This window comes from Chenopodium quinoa, unplaced genomic scaffold, assembly GCF_001683475.1.
Source record: "Chenopodium quinoa cultivar QQ74 unplaced genomic scaffold, ASM168347v1, whole genome shotgun sequence".
Classification (NCBI taxonomy): Eukaryota; Viridiplantae; Streptophyta; class Magnoliopsida; order Caryophyllales; family Amaranthaceae; genus Chenopodium; species Chenopodium quinoa.
The window spans coordinates 3,705,941-3,714,015 of NW_018744593.1; positions in this window are offsets into that span (position 1 = coordinate 3,705,941).

Below are 8,075 nucleotides of genomic sequence, written 5' to 3' on the forward strand. Positions count from 1 at the left end.
GAATATGATGATGTATTTGTAATTTGTACAGAAGTGATTCTTTGGAATTTGGATTGTGATGTTATTTTTCTTTTGGTATGCAAAATAATTCCAATTTATAAACAGAGGAAAGCATAGATGATATTAAAAGAGCAATTTTCCACAATATTGTTAAAACAAAACTAAATTCATTTTGTGCGTCGGTGTAAAAACAAATTAGGATCGGTGTTGGGTGTTAATATTTTTTGTTTGGTTCAGCATAAAACTGCTAATGGAATAGCGGTTGTAGCTTTAAAGCTGCTAATATTAGCAGTTTCAGGAAAGAGACCGCCTTTTACTATAAACAGTTCTCTTTTCCTCCTTACTTTGAACAAGGTAAGTACAGAGGAAAAGAGAACTGATAATAGTAAAAGGCGATCACTTTTCCTCCTGACTTAATTCACAAAATTCTTGTCCAAAAGCAACTAAGAGAGCGCCAAGCTGCCTGCTGCCAACATTAATATTGCTAAGTTCAAAGAGACCAGCATTCAGTAATAACCGGTCTCTTTACCTCTTTGTTTTAAGAAAAAAAAAGACAAAACCGCTAATATTGTTAGCGGTTTTAACATAAAACCGTTGACAACATTAGCAGTTTTAAGCCAAACCAAATACCAATCCTACATGGACAGTACTTTGAGAATTTGTTTTTAAATTGGTGCATAATGGGAATTTATTTCTGTTTCAACAATATTGATGAAAATCGCTACTATTAAAAATATATATTTTTTTTTTAGATTAGTCCAAAGGGTGAAACGGGTGGAAAACTTAAAAAAAATTATTAATTTACTAAAAATAAATAATTTGAAACTTTATATTGGATAAAAAAAAATAAAAAAAAAATTGACATTTAATATGGAGCAATAAAATCTATACTTGTATAAGAAAAAAAATAAAAATAACAAGAATTAGGGAAATCGGTTTCCTTGCTTTATATTTACTATTTGGTATCACATAGGTATAAACACAAGCTATGCTAATCACAACAAAGGCCTAAGCCCATACTAAACACACGACTCTATATACATCATCCATAACTATAACTATAACTGGGGATTCCAACGCTCGCGATGCGCGCGGTATGACTAGCCTTTGAGAAAAATTATTGCCGATTGCATATATATCCTATGACAGTTTGCGTAATATATTATTAAAACTATTTGCATATAGACGATAATTCTCTTAGATGTTGTGTAGTTGTGCAATGTTCAAAACTTTAGTTGAGCTACTTTGATTTAGTGATTGAACAATAGAAAGATATTGAGTTCAATGTAGAAATATAAATGGAGAGAGCAAAAAATGACTTTAAATATGAAAATAAACATAACTTTTTAAATAAATTTAGGGAATTTAAGGGACAAAGTTAAAGCTTTTGAAATCAAATGGGGACAAATATGTAAAAGAACATTTTTAGGGATATAAATGTCCATATACTATTAATAAGAGTTTTGTTTAACTTTTTATAAGGTAGGGATAACAATCACTAACATCATCCTTTCCCCTAAGTGTACACATGTTAAGTTGTGGTAGAAAAAATTTCTGCCTAAAATATATGTGATGTTAGCATTTTATTTTTTTTATTTTTGTTTTTTGATAAAATTTTAGTTGCTATTTCACTAATACATCAATTTTCCAAAAAAATTATGCATATATGTAATTTTCATTTTTTTTTTCTTCATAGTTTGAAAATTTATTATATTAATTTAATATGGTGCTTTTTCTGTGTGGCTGGCCACACCGCATGGTCGGGGTATTTATTCACGGGTTATTTTTTTAGGGGTTACTCAGTTGGTTAGCTCGTTTTCTCTGTGACCCCTGATCGACTATTTAACCCATGACTGACCGAGAGTAACCCCTAAATTGAATAAGTAACCCCTGACCGACAAAGAGTAACCCCTAAATAACCCTGGCCATACTGTTTAGCCAGCCACATACAAAAATTTGTGAATTTAATGTTCAAACTTAGTCCAATAATTTTGCAATTATGACAATATAACAAATTATTTGTCAAAATCATGGATCGCACGAGAGTAATCTAGTACAATAATAATCCTAACACCCCCTTTAATTATAGGAGCATGAAGATCTCTCCGCCCAACTTGTGAATTAAATTCAAAATTTTTGCAATTGACATCTATATGTTTTATGTGCTCATAATATACCGGATTATGTGTAATATATAAAGTACACTTGTTCATAAAATACTCATTTGATGAGTGCTTCTTAGGGCCTCATAGTTAGACACAAACAAATACTTTGTACATAAATGTTAGTTGAGATGAACTACTACAAGAGGGGGGTGAATTGTAGTGGGTTTCTAAGTGACTACTTTTTGCGGAATTATAAAATAGATTAGATTAGGAACTTGCAAAGCACACAACAATTTAACAAGGAAACCTTCCAGGGCCCAAGTGGAAGTAAAACCTCAACCCTCCAAGGGATTTCTAACCAAAACAATCCACTATAATAGGCCTAGGTTGTTCCACATAGACGTCTTCGTCAAGATATCCATTTAAGAAAGCACGCTTGACATCCATCTGGTATAACCTAAATCCCATAAAAGCAGTTACAGATATAAGTAAACGAATGACTTCTAACCTTGCAACTGGACCAAAGGTTTCTTCATAATCTATTCCTTTATGTTGGTTGAAACCTTGAACCACTAGTCTTGCTTTGTTTTTGACTATTATGCCATGTTCATCAAGTTTATTCATGTACACCCATTTGAGACCAATTGTCTTTTGATGGTTTGGTCTAGGTTCAAGATGCCTAACTTTATTTCTTTCAAATTCATTTAATTCAGCTTGCATGATATTAATCCAATCAGCATAAGTCAATGCTTCCACATGATTCTTAGGTTCCATAGGGGACACGAATGCGTAGAATGCATAGAAGTTCCTAAGTTGTGATCTTGTCTGAGTTCCTTTGGCTATATCACTGATAATAACATTCATTGGGTGTGACCTTTGATGTTTCCAAGGCTTAGGTTGGAAGTCTCTAATAGGAAATAGACTTTCTTGAGTTGCATTGTTCGTGGGCACTTCTGCTAGAACTTCTTGTAGAACCTCTACTAGAACTTCTTCTCGAACCTTTTGTGAAGTTCCTTGTGCTTCATTTGTCACTTGCTCATGTTAATGAACATTTTTCTCTAATGCTTCTTGATTCTTTTCACCTTCTATTTCATGGTGCTGCTTTTGCATACATGTTGATTCTTCATCTGGATCATACTTACGTACTAATCCAATTTCGAAATCATAATCACCTTCCTATACATCAATTAACTGGTCAGTTTCATCAAAAATCACATGTACAGATTCTTCCACACACATTGTTCTTTTATTATAAACTCTGTAAGCTTTGCTATTTGAGGCATATCCTAAGAATACTTCCTCATCACTACATTCATCAAACTTTCCCAAGTTTCTTTTTCTATTGTTATGAACAAAACATTTGCAACCAAAAGATCTAAAGTAAGAAATATTAGGCTTTCTTCCTCTGATGAGTTCATATGGTGTTTTGTTGGTGATGGCTCTAATAGTGACTCTATTCAATATATAACATATTGTGTTGACTGCTTCTTCCTAGAAGTTCCTAGGCAGACCACTGGCAATTAGCATTGTTCTAGCCATATCTTCAAGGTTTTGTTCTTGCATTCAACTACTCCATTTTGTTGTGGAGTCATAGGTGCAGAGAAGTTGTGGTCCATCCCTTATTCTTTACAAAACTCATTAAACTTAGAGTTTTCATATTCTGTTCCATTGTCTAATCTTAGATGAATAAGTTGGTGACCTGTTCTTCTCTGCTCTTTCTTCACAAATGCAACAAACTCATCAAAAGTTTTATCTTTACTAACAAGAAAGAACACCCATGTAAACCTTGAGAAATTATCAACAATAGCCATAACATACCTTTTTCCACTTCTACTTTGAATTCTCATTGGACCACAGATATCCATATGTATGAGTTCCAAAGGTCTTTTGGTGCTTACCATATTTTTAGATTTAAAAGAAGTACGATTTTGTTTTCCTCTAACACATGCATGATAAACTTTATCCTTTAGGAACTCGATGAGTGGAAGTCCTTCCACAAGCTCCTTAGTTCTAAGTTTATCTAATAGAGAAAAACTTGCATGTCCAAATCTTTTGTCCCACAACAGTGGATCATCCTCAATGACACAAAGACATGTCAAGCTACTATTTGGAACTTCGTTGAGATCCACTATATAAGTTTTCCTTTTACGAGTTCCTTACAATATAATGTTCCCAGTGTCGTTGCTAATGATTTGGCACGAATTAGAAGTAAAGCTAAAAGAGTTACCTTTGTCATAAAATTCTGAAATACTTAACAAATTCTGCTTCAGAACCTCGACCAAAAATACATTATTTATATCGTGAGAACTTGACCTTCCTGCTTTGCCAACGGCAATGATTTCACTTTTCTTGTTATCACAGAAAGTCACGTACAGTCCCGCCATAATACGCGTCCAGTGAGAGAAATCTAAAATTATCTCAAGTCATGTGCTTAGAACAACCGCTGTCGAGATACCACGTGTTGTTCTCTCTCACTGAAACTTGCATGAAAATTAGACGTTAGTGTCAGGAACCCAGGTCTCCTTGGGTTCCTATGTTACAGATGTAGACTCATATTTCTTAATCCATATCTGCTTGATATGATTCTCATTCTTAAGAGTACTTATATCTTTCTTAGGACACTTGTTCAGTTTGTGTTCAGTCTTGCCACAAAAATAACATATTATGCTACTGGGTAGGTCAACATACTTCTTTTCTTTCTAGAACTTCTTCTTATATCCTAGACCTTCAGTTCTTTTGGTTTTAGCATTAACAATCCAGTCAAGGATGGTATAGTCAACGATCTGCTTGCCTTTCTTAACTCTTTCAAGTTCCCCCTCAAGTCTAGCCTTATCCAATTTTAAATCTTCCAAATCAGATTTTAATTTTTTGAAATTTGGATATTGGTCTAGAAGAGGAACTTCAAAGTTAGGAGTGGCACCGTCATGTTTCAATAAGGCTAGTTCCACATTCAACAGTATGTTGTCATGTTTTAATCTTTCAGCATTATCCTTTAATTGTAAATTATCATCAAATAAATTAAAAACTATGTTAAATATCAAATCTCATGTTATCTACCCATTCACTATTTTCTTTATGAATTTTAAGAGCTTTATCACTTTGACCCTTAGCAACATGTAAATCAATTAACTCACCCTGTACCTCCATCACGGTGTGAATTAAATTTTCTTTAGAGAAATGTTTTAATTGATTATATAATCAAACTACAGCTCAACCTCTAGTTCGTTAAGTTTGGCCTTCTCGTCAGTCTTGACCATCAAACATAGATGAGTAGTTTCTTCCAAAGGTTGTTCTTCTTCTTCAGATTTCGAGTCTCCCTAGACAGTTATCATGGCTTTCTTTACATCCGTCTTAGAGAAAGATGGCTTGTAAGCTTTGTTTTCCTTTTCTTGATCTTTGCCTTTGAATTTAGATCTATCATTTCCCTTAAGAAGATAGTCTCTAATAAAGTGTTCTCTTGAGCCACACTTGAAGCATGTTGTCTCTTTGGAACTTGAGAACTTTCTGTTCCTATCAAACTTCCTGTTTCCAAGCATCTTTTTGAATCTTTGTTCTCACCAACATGGCCATCTCATCCTCATCAACTTCCAAGTTATCTGAATCTTGAGCCTTTAAAGCTAAACTTTTGTTTTTGGAACTTTCAGCATTAGTTCCTAAATGAAGTTAATAAATCATCAGAGATCCAGCCAGCTGTTCCATGTTGAACTTGGTGAAGTCTTGGGTTTCTTACAATGCAGGCACCTTGGATCTCCAGCTTTCATCTTAAGGAAGACTCCTTAACACCTTTCTTGCCTACTCATCTATAAGAGTATGTCTGCCAAGGGAACCTAACTCATTGATTATATCATTATATCCAGTAAATATATCCTAAATGGTTTCCTTAGGTAGCATTTCAAATCTTTCATATCTAAACATCAATAAATCAATTTTAGAACGTTTTATTTCATTTGTACCTTCATGAGTAACTTTAAGTAAATCCCATATTTGCTTCGCAGACTTGCATCCCATGTTTCTATTATGTTCGCAGGGTCCAAGTCCAGAGTGCAACAATTTTATAGTTAATGCATTCAATTCATATTTTTAAAAATCTTCCTTGTCAAAATTAGATAAAGGTTTAGGGACTACCTTGTTTTTCTCATTAGTTTTGGTTACCTCAAAATCACCAGATTCAATAACACGCCAAACTTGGTAATTTTTAGCCTTAATGAAGATCTCCATCCTATTCTTCCAATAGGTATAAAACTTCCCATTGAACATAGGTGGACCTTGGGTTGAATACCCTTCTTCAAGCTTCTCTCGATAATTCATCTCTCCTCAGGAACTTACTCAACAACGTTACTTGTTATGCGTGAGAACCTGCTCTAATACCAATTGTTAGTTGAGATGAACTACTACAATAGGGGAGGTAAATTGTAGTGGGTTCTAAAATGATTACTTTTCGCGGTATTACAAAACAAATTAGAATAGGAACTTGCAAAGCACACAGTAATTTTAAGAGGAAACCTTCCAGGGCTCAACTGGAAGTAAAACCTCGACCCTCCAAGGGATTTAATTTCAAACCAAACCAATCCACCATAATAGGCCTAGGGCAACACACCTAATTACAACCTATTAAGCACTGACCTTTACTCACAAGTTCTAGACTGAACTTGCTACCAAGTAGAACCCTATTCTACCTAACTTAAGTCCTTAACTTAAGTTCACTCAGCACACCCAGAGTACTCAAAAACTCAGCTTCACACTAGAAGCCTACAAACTGTATGCAATGATAAATCCCTCACCCAAACAAAACAATACAAATGTTTGATTCTAATATGAGATTGGAAAGCTACACATGAAACCCAAAACTAATATGACAAAGCTTAAAACATGGCAAACTTATTCTTAAGCACAATTCTAATTTTGACTCATAAACTCTCAAGTTGTATCAATAATGATTACTCCTTTATATACAAGAAACACTTGTATGTAAAGTAGGGTTTTCAAAAATAAATATCAAAAACTGCCATTTTATAAAAACCCAACGTGAAATGAATCTTTTAATAAAAATCTTTGGAAAACCGAACAAAGATATGATTTAAAAAAAGATTATTGTTTTGCAAACCAGATCTTATAAGATAAAATCTCTTAAAGATCTTTTCCACAAATTAAAACTTATCTTTCATAAACTTTCCGATTTTACTTTGCTTGCCAAGCTTTGTCATGTTTCTATAGATTTCATGCATAATTAACCAACACATATTTACAACAATCCTAATAAAAATAAACTTAACAAAACTTTATTAAAAGTCTTCCAAGTTAATTGCTGAATTGCCTCCTCAAGCTTCGCACTATGTATTGACACTTGGGCTCTTCGCAGACCAGGACTGAGTTCCTACTGTCTTCAACTCTCCAACACCTTGCTGGAACTCGCAGACCAAGTTCTTATGGAACTTGTTGTCTTCAACGCAGTCCAAACTAGTCTTCTTAGCTTGTTGTCTAGCTTCTGTTAGGAAACTTCTCTCTGTGTTCCTGTTAAGGATCACTTCTAGTTCCATTGAGGAACTTTTCTTCTATTCTCTTTATTTTTCTTTTATTTCTCCTTGGATCTTCATAGTTAGGATACTCTTCCACTTCTTGAGTCAACTTCACCTGTTCTAATTCAATACTTAGAGAAATCGCATTAGTTGAAGTTTGTCGTTCTATTATCATCAAAACTACTTAAGGTTCAACGATAACAATGGTAATTTTGTAAATAATGACATTTTGAGACTACTACTGAGAAGTAATATAGTACTACTGAACATCCAGTAGCACATTATATGATTCCAATAGTATAAAGGACACTCTTAGTAGTACTGAAAAAAAAAAATCACAGTTGTACTATTTGACTTTCAGTAGTATAAAAAGGCTATTATGAAATTTTGCTTGTATCTAACGGTGATGTATTATGACTTCCTCCTCATTTGATGGAGATGATTAACACATACT